At 53.8% G+C, this 26567-nt stretch overlaps 1 protein-coding gene across 17 annotated transcripts in view; it reads right to left on the bottom strand.

Moving 5' to 3' along the window:
- The window catches only part of RBFOX3 (RNA binding fox-1 homolog 3), a 510574-nt gene that overhangs the window by 125334 nt on the left and 358673 nt on the right, over positions 1-26567 (bottom strand). For all 17 annotated transcript variants that reach the window (XM_070559786.1, XM_070559784.1, XM_070559781.1 and 14 more), the window contains one exon: positions 5955-5994. The gene's annotated coding sequence lies outside the window, so the exon portion shown is untranslated. The remainder of the gene's footprint in view (positions 1-5954; positions 5995-26567) is intronic.

The raw sequence follows: 26567 nt of genomic DNA, 5'->3' as shown, positions 1-26567 counted from the left end.
GCCTGAAGCTGGGGCTGACTGAGAAGGGGAACGGGGACGAGGGCCAGGAACGGGTCCGTGCATCCTCGGGGCCACCTGCATGTGTGCAACAGCGTGCTCCAGACAGGCCGAGCAGTCACTGCACAGATGACAGGATCTGTGTTGAAAGAGGAGAAAGGTTCCCCTACCAGTCAAGATGGAGAAACAGGCACCGATTTGCCTCCCACCTGACACAGCAGCAAACAACCAAAGAACGATTTTCAGGACACTGGACACCAGACAACGAAGGACTGTGATCCCTGGGGGACGGGAGACCAGTGAGGGGAGCCACACAGCTTCCTGTCTGGAGAGTGTTTAGGCCAACATGCAGGGACCCCAAGTAGAGGCCGGTGTATTCCCCGAGCTGAGGAGTCCAGGGAGACCGACGTGGCTGGAGTTGCAAGACAGAGCACCATAGAGGAGAGAGCTGGAAGAGGGAGAGCCCTAGAGAGCTGAGGCCCTGGCCAGAACCCTGGTTCCCAGTGAGTATGCAGCTGACTACTGATCAGCACACGAATTTGAGGAAACGCCCTGAGGTTGGGGGAAAACCACCTGACGGGATTAGAGGAAACAGTGCTCGGCCCTCACACAGGGCTGGGAGCAGTGCATGTCCCGACCAGCCAGACTAGAACACTCAGGGCTCATGGAGCTACAGGTAGAGCTCTCAGAGGGTCTCGCCTTAATGTGGGATCATTGGTCCTACACTAAACACGGGTCGGGTCTCATCTAACAAATCTTAAAAGCAAGAGCGAGAGGATCAAACTCTCCCCAAGTCACTTAACTGTGTCTCAGAACAGAGCTCAGGAACGTTTATAAGAGTAAAGTGATCCAGCACCCAGTAAAGCTAAATTTACCATGTCCAGTGTCCAATCAAAGATTACCAGGCATGCAAAGAAGCAGGAAAATATAACCCAAAATGAGAAGAAAAATCAATCATTTGAAACCGACCCAGAACTGGCACACGTTAGAATTAGAAGACAAGAACAGTAAGTTACTATAACTGTATTGCATATGTTCCAAAATTAAGTAGAGACATGTAAGATATAAAAAACGCACAAACTGAACTTGTAGAGATAAAAATGATGTCTGAGGTGAAAAAAATACATTGGACTAGATTAATGGCAGATGAAACATTGCAGAAGAAAGGATTAATGACCTTGAAGGCACAGCAATAGAAACTATCCAAAACGAAACACACAGAGAAAAAACGATTTAAAGATTTGAAAAGTGCATCGGTGAGCTGTGGGACAACTTCACGCACCAAATAAACATGCAGCTGGGGGTCCCTGAAAGGGTGGAGGGTGTAGAAGAAATATTTGAAAAAACAATGAATGAAATCATTTCCAAATCTGATACAAACTCACAGATCCAAGAAGCTCGACAAACCTAAGCCCAAGAAACATGAAGAAGCGACACTTACACAAATCATGAGCAAGTTGCTCAAAACCAGTGATAAAGAGAAAGTCTTAGAAGCCGCCAGAGAAGAAAGACGCATTCTGTCCAGAGGAAGAAAGATAAGAACGCCTGCAGACGTTGAAACCACGTAAGCCAGAAGAGCCTGAAGCAACACGTTTAAAGGACTGAAGAGAAACCCTGTCAGTGTAGAATTCTACACCCAGCAGTGATATCTTTCCAAAACAAAGTTGAAGGAAAGACTTTTCCAGACACACAAAAGCTGAAAGCGTTTATCACCAGTAGATTTGCACTATGAGAAATATTCAAGGAAGCCCTTCAGGTGGAGGAAAATGGTACCAGATGGAAATCTGGAGCCACACAAAGGAATGAAGACCGCCAGAAATGTTAACTATGTGGACGAATAGACGGCTTGTTTCCTAATGACCTAAATCTTTAAAAAATATAATTCACTATTTTAACAAATATAATAGCAATGTATTGTAAAGTTTGTAATATATATTTAAGTAAAATGGATGATAACAATTTCCACCCGCCGGGGCGGGGAGGGGGTGAGTGGGAATGGAAGTATGGTTATCTCGTGAGTGAAGGGACTAGCATCACCTGAAGGCAGAGCATCGCTAGCTGAAGACACACACTGTAAACGCTAAAGAAAGCAACAAAATAGCAACACACGGAGCTCTGGCTAAAAACCCAGAACGGAGATAACATGGTATAATAATAATTTAAAAAACCCAATCTGAAAGGAAGCAAAAAAGAGGAAAAAAGGAATAAAGAAAAAAAAAAGGGAAAAGCAAACAAAACAGTGAGATGATAGACTTACGCCTAACCCATATTGGGTTAAAGTCTGAAAATCAACCAGTGTAATTCATCAGATTAACAAACTAAGAAGGAAAGAGCATCTGATCATTTCAACAGACACAGGAAAATAATTTAACAAAATTTCGACATCCGTTCCTAACAAGAACTCTCAGAAAACTAGCAACAGAAGGGAAGCAGGAACAGAAGAGAAGCTACGGAAAACCTACAGCCGATGTCATACTCAGTGCTGAAAGGCTTGCTTTCCCTCTAAGATCGGGAACAAAACAAGGATGTCCACTCTCACAGCTTTTATTCAACGTTGCACTGGAGGTTCAAGTCAGTGGAACAGGCAAGAGAAGGAAATAAAAGACATCCAGAGCGGAAAGGAGGAGTAAAACTATATTTATTTATAGACAACTCGATCATATATGTAGAAAATCTGCTGGAATCTACAGAAAAAGCTACTAGAGCTAGAAGGTAAGTTTAGCAAGGTTGCAGGATACAAGATCAATAACCAAAAAAGTAATTTTATTTCCATAACTAGCAACAGGCAATCCGAAAGTGAAAGAAAAATACCACTTAAAATAACATAAAAATATGAAATACTTAAGGGTAAATTTGGCAAATATGTGCGAGACCTTTACACTGAAAGCTACAGGCCATTGATGAGAGAAGTTTAAAAAGTCCTAAATGAATGGAGAGACATACCTTGTTTATGAGTCCGAAGTTGATCCATAGATTCAATGCAATCTTGATCAAAGTCCAGCAGGCATTTTTTTAAAAAAAAAATTCACATACCAATTCTAAAATTCATATGGAAACTTAAGGGGCCTGAAATAGCCAAAATGACGTTGAAAGAGAAGAACAAAGATGGAGGGCTAAGCTTACTTGATTTCAAGACTTATTTAAAGCTACAATAATCATGGTATGGTATGGCATCAAGACAAACATGGATCAATGGAACCAAGTCTGGAAATGGTCCTACACACATGTGACCACTGATTTTTGACAAGGCTGCAAAGGCAATTCAAGGAGAAAGGACAGTCTTTTTAATAAGTAACATTGACGTCAATGGACAGATTCAGTTCAAACAAATGAACTTCAGTCCGTACCTTGTACCATTCACAAGGATGAACTCAAGATAGATCGTAGACCTGAATATAAAATCTATAAAACATCTGGAAGAAAGACTAGGAGAAAAACATCTTTGTGACCTTGGACCAGGCTAAGATTTCTTAGATACATCAGAAGTATGATCCATTAGGAATAAATTGATAAAGTGGAATTTATCAAAGTTAAAAACTTCAGCTCTTCAAAGGACATTGTTAAGAGAGAAAAGACAGACCGATTAGAAGAAAATATCTGCAAAGTATGTATCTGTAAAGGACTTGTATCCATTGTATACAAAGAACTCCCAAAACTCAACAATTACAAGCAAACTCAAAATTTAAAAAACAGGTAAAGATGTGAACAGACACTTCACCAAAGAAGATGTATGGATGTCAAACAACCACATGAAAAGTTGTCCAACCCCGTCAGTCATTAGGGAAATGCAAATTAAAATCACAATGAGATGCTCCTACACACCTATTAGAACGGCTAAAACTCTAAAAACGACAGCACCAAGCGTAGGTGAGGTGCAGAGCTGTAATCCTCACACATGGCAGGTGGGAATGTGAAATTTACAACCACCTTGGGAAACAATCTGGCATTTACTTAAAAAGTGAAACTTGCACTTACGGTGGGATCCAGCGATTTTAATTCTGGGTATATTATCCAAGAGAGAACAAAGGATGTGTCTACACAAAGACTTGGGCAGGGGTTATTTGTTATTATTTGTATTAACCCCAAACTAGAGACAACCCAAATCTCCTTCGAGGAGTGAATGGATAAACGCTGGAACGTGCACAGCATGGAATACTACTGAGCAGTAAAAAAGGAATGAGCTCTTAATATACACCACAACCTGGACGAACCTCAAAATAATTATGCTGAGTGAATGATGCCAAGCAAAAAAGAGAGTACATTTGGTTTGATTCTATTTATATAAAACTCTCAGGAATACGAGCTATTCTATGGAGACGGCAAGCACGTCAGTGCTAGCCTGGGAAGTGATCACAGGGGCACAAGGAAACTTCGGGGGGGGGATGGACATGTTCAGTATCTTGACTGCAGCATTGATGTCCTGGGTATAAACGTACATCAAAATCGATCAAATTACACACTTTGAATATGGGAGGTTGATTAAATACGCATCGTACCTCACAAAGCTGCTTAAGAAAACAAGTGTGCGGAAACCCCAGCTCGCTCCAGACAGTCCCCAGACCACCCCTTACAGCACAGAGGGACACTCTCCTGCAAACATTCACCTGAGGACTCCGTTGGCTGCTTCCCGGTAAAACAAGACTCAGTTTACAAAGACGGCCTCCGTGAGTGCTGCCGAGTGGAGCAAGACCCTCCTTGTGGTCGCTATTTGGGGGAGGGCATGAGACCAAGGCCAGCTGCACTTGCTTGGTCTCCCTCATGGAGAACCGCGTCGAACACTGATGGAGACGGGGGGCCACTCGCTGGGGACCCTGTCCTGCATCGCCCGCAGCCACATCAAGAGGACCCCTGACCTCTGCCACCCTGTCGCCATCCTGACGGAAAGCCAGTGAGCAGGGCCCGAGCTGGCCACTCCACACAGCCCCGTGTGGCCCTGTGGCGACCGGCTTCCAGGACAGAAGCTCCCCGGCTGGGTCCAGCTCCATTCAGCCAATGTCTATTTCTGAGCCACGGGTGGGCTCGGGGCAAAAACAGTACAAAAGACATCGCCACGTGAAACTCCCAGCGTTTGGCTCGGGAAGACGTCAGCCTCCTCCCGCCCTGACGGCTTTTCTCTCTATTTCTGATCTGTGGAAAACGCTCTGCCGTCCTGTGCACGCGTGGCCCGAAACCCGGGAGCCCGCCAGGAGAAGCCCGCGGGGGCCCAGGGTTGCAAATATGTGGTGAATCCGCATTTTCTAATTCTGTTCACGACAAACATACATTACTTTTATAATGATTTTTTTCCCCCAGAGTAAAACTCTGCAAGTGACTCTACAAAGGACAGCCCAGTTGCAGGCTATGATGGAGAGCTGGCTGCAAGGAGCACGCGGCCCAAGGGCCCAGGTCAGAAGTGTCCAGTCCCCTCTCAAGGGTCATCACTGCACCCTGAGCCAATTTCTGCAGCCCCCTCCCAGAGGAGACCAGGCCATCGAGGGGAGTTGGACCACCCTGGGCCAGGGAGCTGGGGCCGCCCTTGGGTTCCAAAGGCCTTGCAGTCCAGGGGGTGCACGGCTGTGCACTGAGGACCTGGGTGGGGGGCAGTGGTGCAAAGTGGAGAGGGCTGGGAGAGGAGGAGGGAAGGACCAGGAAGGAATTGATACTGCTTCTCTGGCCAGTCGGAGTTGCTAAGCAATGTCGCCTGTAAACAAACTCCTGTCCCCTCACTTCCTTCTCGCTCCTCGGGCCTCCCAGTGCCATGACATTTGGAGCCGGCCCATTGGGGACGACAAAGGAGATGTCCTGGGACATGCTAGACAAGCCAAACCCAGCCCCTCAAACCCTCCCTCCCTCCCTCCCTCCAGCAAAGGGGAAACCCCAGAACCGCTGGCATTCATTGTCAGCAGCTCACAAGATGTTCAACATGCTCATATCTGTCAAGAACTATTCAGGGAGAAAAAAAGAGAAAGTCTTTATACCTTTTATTCAGCCAATTTTTCCCGAGGCACTGTGGGCTCTCTAAGAAAAGAAAAAGAGAGAAAGGAGAGAGAATTACAATCAATGTCGCCATCGCGCATCTGGCTGCTATTTGCTCATTGACTAGGAGTCTGGAGGAGGAAGCGTTATCTCCCTGGGGGGCCCAGGACACCTGCCCAGGTGAAGCCTGTCTGTCCGCTGTCTGCGCCGCCAGCCGGCTGGCGGTCCGCCTATGATTTAATGGGCAGAGACAAAGGAAAACAGAGCGCCGCCGGCCTGTCATCTGGATTGTCCAAGCTCGTTTTCTCTGGAACTCAGGACATTCTTTTGTGTTTTCTCCCTTTCTTCCCTTCGCCCCAAACTCGGATGTCCCTTTCCTCTTCTTCCCACCCCCCCTCCTGGTTTTGAGGTTCACAAAGTGGGGACTCGGCTAGCTGAGGATGGTGGCGATTGTTGCCACCTCCCCAGGCTCACCCTGTGTGGGGTCGTGGCGTGCAAATCTATTTTAATATCAGTCAAAGGACAGCAGGAACACAGGTGGACGGGCTGCTGTCGCTTAAAGAGAAATGAGAGAATTCTCATTCCTGGAATGTATTCTCACTCCTGCATGTAATGCCAAACAACACATGTGCGGCTTCCAGGAGCTTCCATGAGCAGCAGCAGCTCAGAGCTGAGGCCAGACCAGCAGGGGCCAAGTCTTTACTCATTTTATAATGCAGGGACCCCAGGGCCAGAGAGATCAAGGCACCTGCCTAAAGTCACACAGCGGATTCACGGGGCACTGGGGGCCTACACACGTGTGTCTGGATTCCTAGTCCTGCCCTTTTCTCTTAGGGCGCTTTGGAGATTAGAAATGAGGGTGTGTGTGTGTGTGTGTGTGTGTGTATCATGTGCCTTTTCTGGACTTAAATTTTCCTTCTTTCTTTTAGTAAGTTTTCATCATTTTATGCGTACATACCTTACACATCTTTTTTAGTTGTGGTAAAATACTCATAACATAAAATTTACCATTTTAACTATTTCAAAGTGTGCAATTCGGTGGCATCAAGTACATTCACAGTGTTGAGAATGTGGTTCCAGAACCTTTTCATCACCCCGAAAGGAAACCACACACCCATTAAGCAGTCCCCCCTCACCCCATTCCCCCCCACCCCCCGCCACCGTCTGTATATTTTTTCTAACTTAGCATAAACAAGAGAAAAGCTTCTGGAATCAAAAGGCAGCCAGGCTGGGCCTCTTTCTCGGGCTGTAGAGAAATCACCACCACAATCATCAACATCGCCATAAAGCACGGGCAGCTGCTGTCATTTACTCTGCGCATTTTACGTGCCAGGTGCTTGACAACTGTTGGCCCCATTCAGCCCTCACAACCCTAAGGGGCAGGCATGGTTCTCGCCATCCCCATTTTTCAGATGAAAAAGTTGAGGTGCAAATTGGTCAAGCCACGGCACCACCGGTGACTGGGACAGCTGGATTTCCCCAGCCGGGTTCCCGTGGGCTGCCCTCCCTCGCGCCCACAGGTGGAAAGAAGCACCCTTCTCAGTGGGAAGTGAGAATGAAAAATGGAAGCAGAACATTTAACTGCATAGAGCTTGCTTGGCATGCGGCTAGAGTTTGTGCAAATCAAGATGGCCCTATCCGTGGGCAATTCCCCCGGTGCCCCCGGCCGGAGCAGGGAGGGCTGTGGGCCACGGTGCGGCTGAACTTGAACCACACAGGGGGATGCTCGCACAAAGAGGCCCGGCTGCAGCCTCTGTTTGTTGATCGACATTTTCCCTCCCCAGCAAAACACCAAAAACCACTTCTGGCACATTTCCACGCATAGCTCGCAAAGTGGCTCTGAGGAGGCGCTGACGCTGGAAGCACCGCCAGAGGAAGGCGTCGTTACAAAACGAGATGGATCGAATCAATCAACTTGCATCAACCCGCCCTCAGTTGATTTGGGGGATTTTCTTATTGTTGACTTTTTTCTTGGTTTCTTTTCTTAAAGTGAGTTTTCCTCCCAATGCAATTCAATTTCGTCCCATTTAATTCACTCCATCCAGCCCCGGTGAGCAAACACAGCGCTGGAGTGTGGCTCTGGAGCTGGCTGGGAGGAGCCTGCTCTGCCGGGCAGGCAGGAGGGAGAGCCCCGGGCCATCGGGGACTTGGGCCGTAGGGGACTTGGGGTGGAGCACTTCCTCATTCCCTCTCCTTGTCTCCCCTCCACCCAAACAGCCCCCTCATTTAGCCTCTATTCTCCAGGCTCTAGGCCCAGCCTGAAGATTTCCTCTAAGTGCCGGGGAAGCTTCTGGCCCGGAAATCCCAATCTTTGGGCAGCATCTCCACAGATCAGAGTTGGCAGAACATCCCCGTCCCTGCCCTGCCTCTCCCAGCCTACATCTGGAGTCAGTCCTTATGCCCCGTGAGTTCTCCTAAATGTTTCTCATTGTCACTAGTGTCCTTATTTGGTCAAAGCAAAAATATTGGGTATGAAGACAGGGGTTACCCCTGCTCAGTGCATGTCAGGAGACTCAGAGGTTGGGACCCATGTCCATCTCCAAAGGGCCTCTGTGTTTTGAAAAACCCAAAACCAGAGTGTCGGTCAGGACAGCTGTTGAGCCTAATGCCACCACAATTCGTGGTACACGAGGGTCCAGCCTCTTTTCCTGGTGTTTCAGACCAGGAGTTCCTCGGCCCTTCCTTGTCCTCCGTCTCGGTACAGAATCTCAAGGATAATGAAGTTCTTCCCTGTGCCTCCCTAGAGGCCTTTGCTGGGTGGAAAGGAAGTCGGCCCCCGCGTGGACCCACTGCCACTGTGCTTTCCGCATGTGGGCCAGAGGAGGATGGGCCGACCTGGAACGAGCCTGGCCTTGTGCTTCTGAGATGAACATTGGCTTCTCCCTTCCTCCTCAACCACCTCAGCATCTCCCATCTTCCCAGCCTCCTCCCTCTACTCTCCCACCTGGCCCACCCTGCCCACAGCCCATCGCGGGGAGGGGAGGCAGGACGGAGGGGCCTGGGGCTCAGCCACCCCACAGGCCTTGCTGACGACATCTAACCACGGGAATGCTTTTGGGTCAGGAAACACGGAGCTGATTCTCAGCCTCACTGTTAGCAAACAGCGCTCTCAGCTGCTCAGTGGGACGATCACTTGTGGTGATTTTTGCCTCCGTGAATCAGGTTCATGAAGGAGCACAGCTTGGCAGGCCAGGGCTGCTGACCTCCCCACGTGCATCTGTGGGAAGACCCTTCCGCAGAGTCCAAACAGAGCAAGACGCATTCACCAAGCTCAGAGGGTCTGTGCCCAGCCCGCCCCCACCGCGCGGCCTCCAGGTGAAGCCTGCCGAGCTGGTGCCTGCAAACTCTGCCCAGGGAGCCTCGGTGGGAAGGAGTCGTCGGGGCAGAGCCGCTCTCCATCGCTGGGGTGGGAACTCCCCACCATGTAGCGCTTGCCTGCCTCCCCCCCTAGACTGCGAGCCCTCATGGGCAGGGGCCATATCTTAGAGGCCCCACAGCCCCAGAGCCTGGCGTAGGGCCATACAGGTGGGTGCACGTTCGCCGAACGGATAACCAGCCAGGAAGGGTTTTCCTCATGGGATTGGACCTGGCTTACTGTTTTGAACAGAAGGATTGGGTCCTTTTAGAGTGATCTTTTCTCCTGGGATCCCCGGCATGGAGAGAGAGTCATCCTCTCCAGGGGCCCCTTTCCCACCACCTCCCTCGCTGCTCAGTTCTCCTTTGCACCCTGGACTCTGCCAGCTCACAGCCCACCCGCTGCCCTCACTCTAGTCCCCCTGCCACGCAGATTCTGCTCGGGTTTCTCTCCTCCTCAAGAGCACCTGTTTCTGCCTTTATTCCACTCCATCCGGGTGACGGAGGCCTCCTTCTTTGACCCTGACCTCTTCCATCCACAGAACATTCTGTTCTTCAGAAATTAAACTGCCACTTGCTGGTGTCACCCTTGGAGTGAAAAGAACATGGGACTCTGAAGAACACCCGTTCTTGGAGTGGGTCATGCACGGCGATCTGCCAAAAACCTCCCCTAACGTTGCAACCCAGACCCCTCCTTCTCACGGGTGTCTCCTCCCTTGCCAACTCCCATGGCATCCTGGACCTTCTCCCTCCCTCCCCAGGCAGGTGCCGAGTTACTCGGTTATGGGGCAGGAATAGAAGGGTGTGGAGAAAGCAGAACACGTGCTTATGACCGGCTGAGTCTCCAACTATTTTCTAAAGCCAGCTTCCTGGTAGTCACCATCCTGGCTCTTACTCGTTGAGCGTCTGTTATCTGCCGGATGCTCAATATAGACTATAAACCTCCAATCTGCCCACGAGGGAGGCGTCATGGCCCCCGGTTTCCGGGTGAGAAAAGGGATGCTCAGATGCTCTTCCTGGCCCCTCTCCCTTTCAGTCCCAGCTGCCTGCACAACGCCCCTCCTGCACTTCAGGGTGAGAGGTATTTGGACAACCCATGGTATAGGGCCACCTGTGCGTCTTCTCAGCTCCACAGGCAAGAATCATAGAGTCGACCACAGAGCCCTCTGTTCCAGGACCAAGAGAAAGTGGCCTGTCCCAGCAAGGCGTTCAGGACAGGAAGTGCTGGCCACTGCTGAAGCTGCTGAAGAGGCTGACGGTGACGACATGGACCCCTTTGTGCAGGAGGAAACTCAGACGTCCGAGGCAGGGAGACGAGTCTTCCTGAGGAAACACGGTGTCCTCGTCTGCTCAGTGCCAGAGCAAATGCCACCGCCTGGTGGCTCAAACAGCCCCCCAGGTTGGGAGGTCTGAGATGGAGGAGAGAGCTCCCCGGCGTCTCTTCTTAATAGGGCCCCAATCCCATCACGGGGGCCCCACCCTCTGACCTCATCTCACCCTAGTCACCCCTCAAAGGCCCCTGCCTCCAAATATGTTCACAGTGGGGGTCATGGCGTCAACATGCACATTTTGGGGGGACACAAATGCCGTCTCTGGCACACGGTTTCCCGGTATTTACTCTTCTCTTTGCTTTTTTCTGTCTGCGTTTTTCCGAATGTGCAGCTGTGACGCCGGGCTGTCCTTTATGATCAGAGCAGATTTATTTGGCATCACATAAGTTGCTGCAATGCAGTCGCCAGGGCCAGGAAGCATCTCGGGGGCCCCTCGCCCACCTTGGCCATGCTGCTCCTCAGGGGGCCTGGTGCCCCCAGCCCTTCTATGGGGCAAGGCCATGTGGAGGCTACTTAGGCAGCTTTAAAAAGCCTGCCTTCCACTGCTACTCTTGTGTGTTACTTTGGGTTTTATTAAATGATCCATTTTGTGCACACTCTAAGGGGAATTGGAGGTGAAGGGCGCAATTTTATAGATAAAAAATTAACTGTGGGTGGCTTAAACACGACTTTTGATGACGGTGATCATGACGGCAGAGCCACTTCAATGTAAAGGTTCTTTCTTTCCTTCCTCTGAAAAGAAATTCACCATTGGAGAGGAGTGGAGAGGAGGGGAGGAGAGAGGAGGGGAAGTGAGAGGAGGAGATAGGAGGGAAGGGGAGGGAAGAGGAGAGGAGGGCGGCTGGCTCATGGCTCAGAGACCCCGAGCCACTGCCTGGGAGGCTGGGGAGTTCTAGCAGGTTCTGGCCGTCAGAGTGGTTGCAGGGGCCTTGGGTTCTGTGCACCTGCCCACACTGAGGCCTGAGGGGAGTGCCACCCCTGATGGGCCTCCACAGGGCGGCAGGGCAGGAGTGCCGTTACTCTGTGCTCGGAGTAGCCCAGACCTCTCTCCCAGGAAGCCCAGGCAGGGCTCAGAGCTCAGCCAGGCCTCTAGTCCTACTCCAGTGGGAGGCAGGGGGCACCTCGGGCCCTCCTCACCCTCTGCCTGCGGGGGCCCTGTAACAATGACAGCACAGCCGACGCTTGCCGAGTGCATGCCGCGCCACAAGCGAGGGACTGGGCTTCTGCGGGGCTATGTCACTGATGACGTCATTTGACCACCTCCACCACCCCGTGGCATGGGTACTATGATCATTTCCAGTTTCCAGATGACACATCTGAGGCTTCGAGAAGTGAAGCAACTTGCCCTCGCAGGTGTGAGTTGGAGCTGGTGTGTGAAAGCAGACGGCCTGACCACAGGCTTGTCCTGAGCAGTTTATTCTGACCTTGGCCCAGCACGCCAGGCTGAGGCACAAAGCATCGGTGCGGGAGGGAGCAGACCGACTAGGTCCCAGGAGCAAAGCCCCTGCGAGTGTCCTGCTCTCGAGTGGGCCCGCTGGCCCCGGACTCGAGCACCCTCAGCATCCTGTGTCTGCCTAGCTCTCCTATCTGGTCGTGATCTCCTGAGCCGTCCCTTTCTCTGACCTCCATGGCCAGCTGGCTCTTCCAGCCTCGTTGGACTTCACAAATCCTGCTCTGCCTAGGCTCTGCCTGACCTTCTGGGACCCCACTCGGCCTGGCCCTATGGCCGCTGTGCTGCCCCAGCGCAGAGCCCAGTAAGGTCCACATGCCTTTTGTCCCGTGTGCTGTCAATCATACTATATAAGAGGCTCTGTCTGGTGGGATGAGGTCTGCAGGCGTCTGGCCGGCCTCAGGGTGAATGGCCGTGGGGACAGGGCTCCTTCGCATCAGCACAGAACTCGGCACAGACCTGTGAACTGAAGTGAGCTCACTGGTCACGGGACCGGTGGACGGCCCACAGTGCAGCGGCATTTACGGCATCTGAGCTGTGCCACCAGCACTATTGTGTTTCACCCTCCCACCCCCGGGTCGGCCAGGCGTAGAAACTAAGCCCAGAGAGGGAATTTTCCCAAGGTTGACACAGCCTGGAAAGAGCAGGGCCAGACAAGAATGGCCAGTGCTGCCAAGCAGATGATAGCTGAGAGGACTAGAGACGTCCCGGGGGCCCAGAGTCACGGAGGTGAGGCGGGATGGAGGGCAGGCAGGTCGTCTCCTCCTTGAAGAACTTTCAATAGGCAACCCCTATCGCCCAGAGCCTGGCCTGGGGTTGTTTCAACCAGTCCACAGCAGCCCATTTGGCCTTCAGCCCGTGGACTAGACGCTGGCCGTCCTGGGCAGAACGGTATCCCCCGGAAATGCGGGTCTGTCCTGAACCTCGGCAGGCAGTCTCCTTTGGAAATAGGGTCTTTGCAGATGTAGTCAGCTAAGGATCGAGATGGGATCATCCCGGATTTGGGCAGCCCTGAGTCCAGGGAGAGTGTCCCTGTGAAAGCCAGAAAATGAGAAGACACAGAGGCACAGGTGAGAATGATGGCAGAGTCGGGAGTGAGGTTCCCACCAGCCAAGCAAGGTTGTAGCCCCCAGAAGCTGAAGAGGTAGGAAGGGGCCTCCCTGGCGCCTGTGGAGGGAGAGCAGCCCCGCTGACTCTCCGTTTCAGGCTTCTGGCCTCCAGAACTGGGAGAGAGTAATTTCAGTTGTTTTAAGGCCCCAGTTTACAGTAATTTGTCATGGTGGCTCCGGGACACTAAGCCACTTGCCTTCTCCAAGCGCCTTCGCTGGGCCACACCTTCGCCCCCGTCTCATCCTGGCCTCAGCAGCCGGGCTCCCACAGCCTGTCCTCCTGCTCACCGACCCTCCGTGCCCACGTTCCCCTCTGCCAGGCCCGCCCCTCTTGGTGCTGATCTTTCTCACGCGACCTGGAGGGACGGGGGGCCACGGCTGAGCTGTTCTCCCCAGGGCTGCACGTCATGCAAGTATCACACCGTCAGACCCTGAGAAACAGCTTTCAGAGTGAAGGACCCCAGGAAAACCGTTGTTGCCTTCAGGGGTGTTTTGAATCCACTTTTTAAATTCATTTTGGGTTTTTCAGTTGTTTGAACTTTTTTTATTATGGTAAAATATATATAGCACAAAATTTACAATTTTAACCATTTTTAAGTGGCATTAAGCACATTCACATGGTTGTGCAATCATCACCGTCCATCTCCAGAACTCTTTCATCTTCCCAAATCGAAGCTCTGACCCCATTACACACTAGCCCCCCACGCCCCTCCCTGAGCCCCTGGCAACCTCCATCCTACTTTTTGTCTCCACGAATTTGACTATGGGGACCTCGTATGAGTGGAATCACACAGCATTTGACTTTTTGTGACTGGCTGGTTTCACCAAGCAGAATGTCCTCAAAGGTCACCCACGCTGCAGCAGGTGTCGGATTTCCTTGCTTTTTAAGGCTGGATGAGAGCCCATTGTGTGGAGAGACCACATCTATTTATCCGTCATCTGTCTGTGAACGTTTGGGTTTTAGGCCACTTTTGAAGACAACAAGAATCAGACAGTTGGCCATGTTTCCCATTTCACCTTGGCTGCTAGAAAGTTGAGAAAAAAACATTGGGGCCCAACCTTGCTAGCTGTATTTCAGAGACGCCCCCCGAGCCGTATTTTTTCGTTCTCTTTTCCATTCTCTAATCTTGACTTCTGCCCATTGAAGGTTTCCATTTTATTTCACATAGTTATGAAAATGGATGCAAAACCGTCTACAGAGCATGATGGGGATACAAGCCCGAACGACCCACAGTCTTCCATTCTCCAGAGTCCTCGAGGCCACACCAGGTTGGCACCTCCCGACGAGAGCAATCAGCTTCACATCTCCCTTGGCTCAGAGTTCATTCATTCATTCACTCATTCATTCCTTCACTGAGACCAGGCAGGAGGGGCACGATGACGCATGAGACAGATGCTGTCCCCCACCGCTGCACATGTGGATGGCACGCCATGAACGCTGACTGCCTGGCTTACTGGTCACTGTCCCGAGCTGGAGTCTGATTACACTGAGGAAGCTGTTCTTCTCTCTAATGCAAACTAAAGGGCGCTGGAGGCCCCGGCTGAGCCGTTCCCTGGGGTGCCGGGCACTGCACGCCGTGTTCTCTTCAACACTCAGCTGAAATGGAGTTCAGTGACGGTGAGGTCTGGGCGGCCGTCCAGTCTCCACTTGGCTGCTGCATCTTGGCTCCTGTCGGTTCTGTGTCTTTAATAGCTGGCTGCTCATGAGTACGGAGAGTCAGCCCAGGCTCTTTTCAAAGCCACTGTTGGGATGTGTCTCCTATGCCGGTGAGACCTCAAGACCCATCCAACGTCTTCGCAGGGTACCCCTTAGAAACCCAAGGATGCTGCTGCCTCTCTGAGACGGCACAGGTCTGGACTGGGAATGCGGACCCTCAGCAGAAGTGTGGGCGGGATGCTTGGGGTGGACACTGCCCAGTTGTATCTGTGAGCAGCACTCATGGGGGCGGGGAGGGTGGTGGAGACACAGCAGGGAGCAGAGTTAATACACGGGATAGACAGCGTCGTTCAGCACGCAGACGGTCCGATATGCTGGGTTCTTAGATGAGCATGTTTTGCTATCAATAATTTAGACATGACCTTTCTCCCTTGGTAGATGGGCAAAATCTCATTTCCTGAGGAAACCCCTAAGAAACCAGCCTGTCCATTCCTCTAAGATGTTCAGAAATCTGCCTCGATCAACCTACTTGCAAAATAAAAGTAGATAATCGGCTGAGAGGGCTGAGAGCTGGGTGCTAGGAAAGCTGTGTGCAAAGTGCACGAAACCTGCAGGCATCTACAAAATGTCCCAGGACGACATCGGGAAGCCAGGCAGCCCCATTTTCCTCCCTTAGTGGCTTCTTGTAAATACCAGGAGGAAGACACACTGAGAACAGAACTGTACTGTTTGAATTAGTGCAACAACTCGATGACCATTTGTAGCGACATAGAAAAGCAATGCAGAGATGCCCATTTGGGGAAAAATTGCGGGGTGGGGTATCTGCAGCTTTTTCCAGCTCCCCCAGCAGGAAGAGATGCCCTTGGTTGGCTGGGTGCTCACATAAGGAGGTTAGCCACAGTCCAGTCTGGGCCTGGCACGGTCGGTAAACCTTAGGTGAGTTTTTGGCGAGGTGCCTTGGTTTACCCACCTGTGAAGTGGGGTGACAAGAGGACCTACCTCTTGGTGCCCTTGTGAGGATTACAGGCCATCAGGCCTTCGAGTTGCACCCGGCCAATGACTGGGGAGGAAACAGCCAGCCAAGGACAGTATCAGTGGGACCTGCTCAGAGCTGCAGTGAACTTGCAGTGGACCCTGGGCGAGAGTTTCACCCACAACGGCGGAAAGGGTGGGTTTCTCCCATGTCCCTGGGTGCAGGAGAGGGAGGGAAGTTTGCAACAAATGCCAAGGAGACCATTGCACCTCTTGGCCCCAAGGTGGTAAAGAGGCTGGCAGCTCCTGACAGTCAGCCGCCCGTCTTTCCCTGGGAGGGTGGGGTCTTGGAGACTCCAGTGGGATTCGTTTGCACCAATGTGCCCCTCTGTTGGGAGAGAGACTCAAACCCACACCAACGCACCACTTCCAGGAGAGAAACTGCGCTCCCAACCTCAGCGAGTTTACCTGGGACATATCGAGTTTTCAGACAGAACCAAGAGCGACCCCCGTCGAGCCTGTGCTGTGCTATTCTCTCTGTGGTTTAGAGAGCACACTGCACAAATCCTCACAAATCCTCCCTAAAGGCTGCCAGATGGGTGCCTTTGTCCCTGGGCGCAGTTGGGAAAGCTGAGGCTCCTCAAGGTGGCCTCTCCTATAGTGGCTGGTGGCCTCAGGTGGCAGAGGTGTCACTGTCACTTTCTTTGGGGAATGAGGATGGAAAGCCATGATGGGTGTTGATAATGTAGAGCGCCTCAGCATCCGACCTTGTTAATCGGCAAGACCCAGCTGTGCAGAGCTTCTCCAGGCTTGGAGCTCTGCAGGCTCGGCCGGCGGCCCAGGGGACGCGCCCACTGCCCTGTCTTCTGCAGGAGGAGGTCCCACCCGCCGGGTCCTTATTCTGAGCTGGGACCTGCCACTGCCGGCTGCAGAAGGGTCTTCCTGCCTGGGCAAGACCCCCCTCACCCGGATCAGCAACATCGCACGCCTCCCTCTTCCTGCAGCTGACAAAGGGCTCCCAGGACCGCTAAACCACCCAAGCCCTGCAAACCGTGTCTGGAAGCGCCGTGAAGCCTGGGCACTCGGGCACAGTCACCGCTGCCTGCTGGAGCGCCAGCAGCCAAGGCACACTTAGGTCCCCAAAGCCACCCGTTTGTGCTCGGGCTGCAGGTTCAGGAGAGGAGGTGCTGAGCTGCGAACACAGGCAGAGCCCACTCTGAGCCAGCTCCCTGTGTTCAGCGTGTCCTGGGCGGCTCTGCTCCAGTCCTGCTGGGTAACCACACCTTTTATTTTCTGTACCGTGATGCTTTGACATCTGGGGCCCGGCCAACCTCTGGGGGACTGTCCCTCCAGGGCGGGCTCATTCCTAGGGATGGCAGACAACTCCCCAGGGAGCCCACCATTCCCATGCAAACAGCCAACCCTGAGCCTACACGCCAGCACCTCGTCTACTGGGGTCTCTCCCTCAGGGCCACTATCCACCTGCCCCAGTCCCCCCAGGGCCAGCAGCCAGACCACTCAGGACAGTCCCTCTGCCCCAAAGCCCCTGAAATTGCTCAAATCAGCTGGGCCGAAGCCTGCTTACCCTGACCTCCCGGTCCTTCCCACAGAGCCACGGTACAGATTCTCACCCACATGGTCCCCTCGGCCCCTCTGCCCCCCACCCAACCCCAGTGTAGTCCCGTGTGGCCCTGCCTAGCACACCGCCATTTCTAGGAAACTGGGAGTATAACAGCTTCTCCCGTCACGATAATCGTGTCCGTGTCCGTGTGTCTTACCAGACCTGATTAAAACAAACCCTGGGTCCCCTTACATCACCTGCCAGCCTTGGCCTCCCAGCTGCCCCTGCTGGTCTCCCCCGCAAGGTCCTGGCTCTGGCAGGAGGGGTGCGTGTCCACGGATGACACCTGAGGGCTCCCCCAGGGACCGAAGTGAGTTAGCACCTGTGCAGCTTAGAGGCTGCTGGCTCAATCCAGTCCACCGCCAGAGGCGCCTCAGAGAGACCATTAGGGCTCAGCGGCCACCTTTCAGGATTAACGTGTCTCTGTTCACTTTATCAGTTTCCGAGTCTTCTACTGCAAAAAGCCTCAGAAGTAAAAAGCGAACACGGACTTCTGTCACACCTGTGTCCTGGCGCCCGCCCGCCCGCCCACCGCTAACCCGCTCCGACAAGCCTCTAATTCTCGGATTGTGCCCGTATCGACAGTTGGGTTTGCTTACTAATACACGGCTGCTGTCTCCTGCTCACACCGAAAGTCTTTACTGGGACGGGAAGACATGATAAATTGTGAATATGTTTACGCCTACATTCCTGAGGCCCTGAGGCGGGCAGTCGGGACTTTAAATAATAATAACAAAAATGGCTTTTGTTACAGGAGGAGTCCCTAATGAGGAGAGTTAGACCAGCACATAGCAAGTTGTGGGCAGACACGTCAGTGCAGGCAGACGGGCTCCCGTCGTAGGTCAACGCTGGACGGATGTTCGCTTCAATGGATAAACGTGTTGGAGTGTGGTTCCTACACCGCGCCTCGGCCGGAGGACACCGGGTTTATAAACAATAGAGCAGAGCTGACGTGCCACTCTGGAATCCGCAGCAAGGATTCCCTGCGAGGCTCCTTGGACGGACACCGTTCTCCCTGGCCGTTGACGCTCCCCAACCGCTGACTCAGCCTCCTTCGCAGCTCCTCTGGGCTTCCCGCCCCTCCACCCCTTCTCTTCCCAGCAACACATGCGAGGACCATCTTCTCTGTGCCCTGGCTCCATCCACCACGCGTCCTCCAAGAATTGCCGTATGGAGGTTTCCGGCCTCGTAGCTCCGGGTACCTTCAACGTGTGGCACCCAGAACTGATGCTGGTCCCTCCTGAGAAAGTCCTCAGTCCCTGCTCTTCCTAGTTCGGCCAGTGGTACTGATGTGGACCTAGTGCTCCAGACTCTGAAGCTTTGGGCATACTCACTTGTGCCTGTTCCTCATGCCCGGTGTCGTACCCATATTTTCCCCCTGGATTCTATCCGTTTTCCCTCCTCAAACTCTTTGTGTCTGTTTGCTCCTCGCTACCCACAAGCCGCCTGGCTAAGGCCCCCTTCTCTCCGCAGAATTCTGTGCAGCCTCTGCACTGGCTCTTGGCCCGGAGACCCTCCAGGAGTCTGGCCTCAATGCATGGCTGGCTGGGCCTTGTGGCATCGCAAACCTAACACCGTCACACGCTTTGACAATGGCCCACAAGCTCGGGGAAGGTTCAGACCCCTAAACCTGGTGCCTGAGGCCACTCACACCTGTGCCAACCCACCTTCCACCTCTCCTCGCCTTCAGCTCCCCATCACAGATCTAGTCTCTGGTCAAGGAGAAGTTCTTGTGGTTTCCTAATATACTTATTCATGTTTCTGGATCTTTCTTCTCCCTGCCTGAAAAGACCTATTCCTTTCTCTCCACCAACAAACTCTTACTCAACTGAATTACCAGGTGCCCTTTGTCAGCCTCATCTTTCTGGATCTCTCAGCAGAACGTGAGCCTGTTGACCGGGCCCTCATTCCTCTCTGACACCGGACTGGCCCCCCACCCTCCTGGTCTTCCTCCTGCTGCTCCGGCCCTTCCTTCTCCATCCCCTTTGCAGCTCCAGCCTCTTCTAGAGGGTGACTGAGTATCCTACTTCCTGAGGGCTCTATCTCGGGGCCCTTTCCCTTCTCACCCTTTGCCTTCTCCCTGTGCGACTCCATTGACGCTCTGGCTCACCACCACCTGTGCGCCAAGGATGCCTGACTTGATGCCTCCAGTTGAGGTCCCACAGGGCTCAGGCCGACTCAAACCTGCATCTTCACTCGGGCGTCTCCCAGACTCCTCCAATCCAACACGTCTAAGGCTCTGGTCTTCTCCCAGAAACCCGGCCTATCTCAGTGGTCCCCATTTCAGTAAACGGAGCCGTCATCCATCCAGGTGAGCAAGTCAGCTGGGGGCCGCCCTGACCCTCCCCCTATTCATGCCCCGTCATCAGTCCATCACCGATTCTGCTAATCTGACCTCCAGCATGCCTCTGGAGTCCATCCACTTCTCTGCCCCTCCACGCCACATGCCACTTCCTGGCTCAAGGACCATCACTTCTCAACTGGACCAACTCCCAGATGCTCTCCTGCATCCACTCCAGCTCCCCCCAGTCTGCTTTTCATTCATGAGCCAGGGTGACATTTTCACGATGCTAATCTGATCATGCCTCCTCCTTTCCATTAACACAGTTCCGTTGCTCCTCGGAGAGGTCAACCTGGCATACAGGTCCCTGTGGTCTGGCTCTGCCCACCTCTGCTGCTGCTCTTGTCCCCTCCCCTCTGTGTGCTCCAGCCACATGTCTCTTGTCAGTTTCTTGACCACTCTGGGCTTCCCCCAGCCACAGGGACTTTGCACCTGCCTTCATCCTGCTTGCACTACTCTCTGCTGCACCTTCCTCTCCCTGGCAGTGGTCCCTCCTCAGACGTCCACCAGCACCACCTCCGAGGAGCCCTCCCCAACCCAGAGAGGTAACACGCAGCGGGAACGCGAACATTCCTGAGCGAACGGGAAGGAGTTCTTTGTGAAGGGCTCTTCACTGGCACATCTCCCAGAATCTATATCCTCTCCGTGAACAGCTTCCACCCCAATCCCGGCTCTGGCCCCACATGGGCCCACTCAGGATTGCTTCTGCTTTAACAGCATCATCAGCCCCAGGCCTTTGGACAGCCATGCTTCTTGCCGACCTTTCCCCTAGTGAGGGAATCTTTGCTCCACTTGCTAATCGTGGCACCGGCTCACATCAGGCAGTGTAAGATTAGAGCCCACAGACACTTGCGTGAAGTCATAATTCAGCTCCTCTGGCTCCAGTGGACTGAAGAGATACTCCAAGTTTACGTGCATTTTGGTGGGGGCTGCGATCGCAATAGTCTCTACCAAGGAATAAGAAGGGAGACCCCGGGGTCTGCAGGACGATGCCCCTCCCCCCGATATCCCTTCGTCCTAGCCCTTGGGGCCTGTGAATAAGTTAAGTCACATGGCAAAGGGGCATGAAAGTTGCCAATGCAATTAAGATTCCTAATCAGCTGACCTGAAAATCGGGAGATTGTCCTGGATTTTCCAGGTACGCCCAGTGTCATCACAGGGTCCTTAAAAATGGGGACAAGGGAGGCAGGAGAGGAGGTCGGAGTGATGCGATGTGAGCAAGACTCAACCCGCCATTGCTGGTTTCGAAGAAGCGGGAAGGGGCCGTGAGCCAAGGAATGCGGCAGCCTCTAGAAGCTGGAAAGGCAGGAAAACGGATTCTCCCCGGAGCCTCCAGAAGGAAACGGCCCGGCCGACATCTTGATTTTGGCCCAGTGAGACCCAGGTCGGACTCCTGACCTCCGGAACCGTGAGAGAATGCAGCTGTGTCGTTTTAGGTCCCGAGGTTTGGGTGTTACAGCAGCCACAGGAAGCTAAGACCCTCCTCTGGGGAAAGGCCCAGAATCCCAGAATCCTGGCTCTGTCTACACTGCCAGCCAGTGTCTCATTCCATCTCCCCCCTTTCCAAGCGTCCATGTCCACAGAGAACAAGGTGAGCCTCTGCCCTCTCCACCTCGGCAAGATTCATGTTCACGGAGGAGACCTGAAGATCTCAAAGCCTGGCAGACCCTGCTTCCTCCCTCTCAAGGCTCCTCCCTCACAGAGGGAAGTGGGTCTCTAAGCCCCAGGTCTGGGGGCAGCAGCTGCGTGAGCCCATCCAGCTGTCTCACGTGGGGCCTCTCCCTGGAGCTGGGAGCGCGGCAAAGTGGCTGTCCCAGCGGCCTCTGCTCTCAGGACAGGACCTCAGCCTGCCGACTCTGCCTTGGGGGTGTTAGGAAGGGAGCCAGGAAATGTGAAAACCGAAGCCTGGACAGGCCCAGGCAGAGCCAGGTGGCCCACGGATGCCGCAGGAGGCACTGTGTCTGCCCCAACCCCGCACCCGAGGTCTCCCGAAGAGGTGCTCAAGCCGGGCGGGCCAGCTTTCTCCTCCCCGAAGCGCCCACCCCGCCCCGCCCCAGACAAAGTGGGAGGAGGGCGGATGAGGATTAATTTAACTTTTAATTACATTCACTTAACAAGATTATCCAGCTGAGGTTAAAAAAAGAAGTCTGCCTCCCAGATGAAAAAAGCCCTCTCTTTATCTATTTATATCCAATATATACATAACCAGAAAGGAATATTTCTTTATGGACCATTAAAGATTTAATGTCTAATTTATAGCCACTTTCTCTGGCGGGGTGTCCAGGCACAATGTCAACATTTTTAATTAAATGAATTTTTTTTTTTATCACAAAGAAAGATATATATATTTTAAAAGCCACATTTGAACCAGTCAGCGACAGCCCTGGTGTGCAGCTCTGGGAGGCGTTGCTGGGGGGAGAGGGTGCCCGGCAGAGGGCAGACGTCTCCGGAGTTCAGATCATGGGTGGGGCCATTTCTGTCCCGCTGGGAGGCAGCCACTTCCACAAAGGCCCGGCAGTGCAGCTGAGCACGGAGGCTCCTGGCTGGTTGTGGAATACCTACTATGTGCCAGGCACTATCTGGGATGGTTTACACACTCATACATCTTTAATTCTCCTAAAGATGGCACAGGAGGCGGGGGTGGAGCAGGGGCGGGATTATCATTGAGGAAGCTCAGAGAGGTTGAGCAGCCCATAAGAGGTCACACAGCAAAAAGCACAAGGATGAGGAGCCCATGTGCGGATCTAGATCAGATTCCCAAACCCATGCAGTCTGCTGAGTATGGGCTTGGGAATGAGCCTTCCTCCCATCGTGCATCAGGACTTCTTCCGAGTCATCAGTGACAAAAGGAAGCTGCCTGGATGCCGGGGCCTAGGCACGCAGCTGTGCAAGGGGCACCAGTTCACTGCTGGCTCCCTCACACCCGGGCCCAGTGGGCTCCCAGCAATTATTTGGTGAGCTGTAAAGTTCCTGAGAGTGAGCGTGACTTTCTGGAGAGGGCTCAGGTGTCCTGGTGTCCGGGAGTGGGGACCCTGAAGTCTGGAGGAGGCCAGCTGCAGCCCAGCGCTGTCCCCTCCTCGTTCACGGGTAAGGAATGCCCCCAGGAGCCCTCTGCCGTGGCAGCCCCCTCCTCAATCTGGGACACACGGCTTCGGGACCCAGCCTCACCGCTGACTGGAGTGACTTATGCGGGCTGACTCGGGATGTAGACGGAGGAGGGACCCCTGGTTGCCGAGCCCATCCCTGGCCCCGTCTGAGGGTCCTGGGGACAGAGACGGAGCTTCAGGAATCTGGGCCCCTGAAGTGTCAGCAGTGCCCCGGGCTAGCTCTCAGGGCACCGGTCACCTGCCCTGTGGAGGACCCACAGCCTGGTCACTTCTGAGCCGTCTCAGCAGCACCTGGACTTGGGCTTGTGCAGTGTCAGTCCCGGCTGTGGGCAGCCACCCATTCCTGTGTGGGCTCTGTGTATGGACAAGGCCACTGCTGGCTGGGCCTGAGTGCCTGGACGTGCTGAATGACCCAGGTGATGGCCACTCTGGGTCTCACCACGGGCTGGACTTTCTGGGGACAAAGTTGGACTTGCTGATGTGATGGATGGGGCAACGCCGGCCCCCAGGCCCCACCCTTCCCTGTTCTAGCTCCAGCCAGGGCCTGGGTGAGACCTGTGTGCCCGGGGCCCTCTGCCCTCTGCAGGGACTGTCAGCCGGGCCAGAGGGCAATGGCCTTTCCTGTGGGACCAGAGTGGACTTTGCTGACTTCTCTGCCCCACGTGCTGTGTCTGCCTGACCCTCTCCTCCCAGCTGATTGCTCTGAAACTTGACCTCTCGTCGGGTCTTTCCTGTGCGTCCTGCCCAGGCCCACTTCCCTCCCAGGCAGTCTGGTCCTGGTCCTGTCCTCAGGACAGGAAGTGGGCAGCCAGGTGGCCGTGTGGTCACGTGTGCAGGCGTGTTGGAGGTGGGGCATGAGGAGGAGCACAGAGCAGCTTGAGGGGGAGTCTGGGGTGACGGTGATGGTGCCACAGACCAGCTACAGTGATGCCCTACTCACCCAGAGGCCAGACGATAATGACACGTGGTTAACACTTGTCACCCCAACATCTGTCCTGCTATAGCTGTTCAAAGAAGTAACCTCACGGGGCACAGTCGACGCTCCCGCATTCTTCACTGTGGAGTGCTGTCCCTGGCAGCTGTATTTAGGGGCAAGGCCGTGCTAATTCGAACCAAGGGTAGAAATTAGAGGCAGCCAGAAGCCGAGGCCGGCATAAGCCAACAGCCTTTAATGGGGTACTCCATCTTCCGCCAGTGGTCACATCTCCCAGGGAGGACTCGGGGAGATGCTGAGTCTGCACCCGGATGGGCAGGGGCCACCAGAGCTGCGCAGCCAGCACTTGGCTTGGCCTCCCGGGCCTGCTGGTTTCCATCCCTGGGGCCCCACGGGTCAGGGGCAGCATCTTGGGTTTCTCCCTCTCCTGTCCTGCAGCCTCCTCCCCAGAGGGCCCCGGGATAGGAAGACACTCCTGTGCATCCCAGACAGGGGTGCCGCTGGGCTGGCACCGAGTCCAACCAAGCTGCAAAGTTACATCTTCCACTTCGGGCCAGGGCTCCGACACCCTCTGCCTCCCGGAGCCAGGGGTGAGCTCAGCTGCCCTCAGGCTGTGCCCCCTGGGCTCTTCTCACCTGGGGGGCCAAGGCCCTGTCACCCCGCAAGCTCCCTGTCACAGTCCTCTGGGGATTTGGGGAGCTGCCTTCAAGTGCCACGAACTTAGATGGTCCAGAGGAGAGGGGGCTGCAGACGGACCAGCCCGGCATCCATTTTAACCCTTCCCCAGCCCCATGGGTGTCCCCACACCTTCCTCGACCTTCGCTAGCGACTGAGGTCAGAGGCTTATTAGCTGTGCACCTTCCTGCAGGGAGAAAGCGAGCTACCCCTGGAGCTTCTGTTCCCATCAGCCGACGGTCCATTTCTCATGGGAATCCACTTTAATTACCAAGCTAAATAACGAGAAGGAAATATTAAAATTAAAAAAAAAAATCCCACACAAAGCAAGTCTGCTTGTGCCGGCCACCGGCTCCGGGAGCCAAGGCACAGAGCGCGGATGGCACCATGCCACTCACTAAAAGCATGAGTGTCGTTAAATCAATAATTCATTTACTTTAATGAGATAAGTACTTTCAAAACTAATTGCAAACCCGCTCCATTTACTCCGACCCGTTATAGCCCTTAATGTAAGTCGCGGAACCATTGCTGTGGGAAGGAGAAAGTCTTGAGGTGGAAGACACCGTCTCATCTTCCAAGAGAGAGAAAGAAGAGCTCAGCGGGGGTGGGAGAAACGTGCAGAACCGATGAGTTCCACCCCTCCACACACCCAGCCAGCAGCGAGGCGGTGGGGCCGCCCTGACGCCACACCCCCAGCCAGAGTTGACTTGCCTCCTTCCATGGCAAGAGGGAATTATTGGAAACCAAAATGCAGCAACGCACGCTGAAGCGATGGTCAGCACCGGGAAGTGGCTGTCCAAGGGCCCCCGGAGACTTTGACGGTCTACGTGTGAGCCCTCAGCCAGTGGGCACTCTGAGCAGCTTCTCCCCGAAGCCCCACGCCTCAGGAGGAACGAGCAGTTTTGGAGAAACCCGCGGCGCAGGCCTGAGTGTCATTAGGAGAGTTTTCAGCTCACGCTTGGCAAGGGAAGTTGGGAAGCATCCTGAGTGTCGGAGTGGCTTCCGCTGCCTACAGGCTGGGGACCAGAAAGATGCTCCAACCACAGGTGCTGTGGAGTCAGCTAACAGCCTGTGCTGAGCTGCACACATCACCAGCAGGACCCTGAGGTTCATCCACAGCGGGGTTGGCTGAAGAGGCACAGAACCCACGGGGTCAGGAAAGGAGACCTACGCTCTCCTCACTGTCCTTTGCTATTGTTTTGGGCAAAGAAAAGTGAGGATGGCACATTTTTCAGCTTCTTATGCTGGGGGAGTCCCACATCCTTCTCTTTCTCTCTCTCTTTCTGTTTTCTCACCTTACTAGAAATAGATTCCAGTTCCTCAACGTAAGTCCAAGATTGCTTCTTGACGTTTTCAGGAAGAGCCCGTATAGTTCAGAGAGTATGTCTCTAGATGTCTTGGAGAATGCAGAAGAACCGACTTTTGCTTTGTGGCTAGATGCTGGTCTGGTCCAGCTCTCAGCTGAGGTTCACGGAACGCTGCACCTTAGGCCAAGTCGAAGCCCTGGAGAGCAGCATGCAGTGACACCCAGCTCAGGGGGGATGAATCTGACACTGTACCCTGGAGCCTCACACCCCACCCACCCCTCCTGTCCTGGGGCAAAAGCAGAGGTTCCACTCGAAACCGCCAGGTGCTCAGCTGTGGACCAGCATCACGGTTGCTGCTGTTTTGACCCTGCGTTAATGGGCCGCCAAGAACGTGGCCCATTGGGGTCACTGTGGGAATGGAACACAATTTCCCCAAGCTGGAACGGAGCCAGGGGCACGAATAACTCTCAGGGGCAGATCCTGGGCAGATTAGGAAGAGCTGGGGTGGGAACTCTTCTCAGTTGTACCAAGGGACAGGCAGGCCTCTGGGAGGTGAGGGTGTGGCATCCCGGAGCTGTGGAGGAGGACACTGTGGCTTCCCAGTGATGGCCGACCCCGGTGCAATTCCACCCGCTCCTCCTCCTGCTCTGCTCGTGCAGAGAAGGCACCACCACCGTGGTTACCCTGAGCCTGACTAGAACATCCTACCTTCGGGGGGGAGGGGAGGGCCGCTGTTCCACGACACAGTCCCCGACAC

Source organism: Equus przewalskii, chromosome 10 (genome assembly GCF_037783145.1).
Source record: "Equus przewalskii isolate Varuska chromosome 10, EquPr2, whole genome shotgun sequence".
NCBI lineage: Eukaryota > Metazoa > Chordata > Mammalia > Perissodactyla > Equidae > Equus > Equus przewalskii.
Note: the sequence above shows the minus strand (reverse complement) of the source record. Positions and strands in the feature narration are given on the sequence as shown.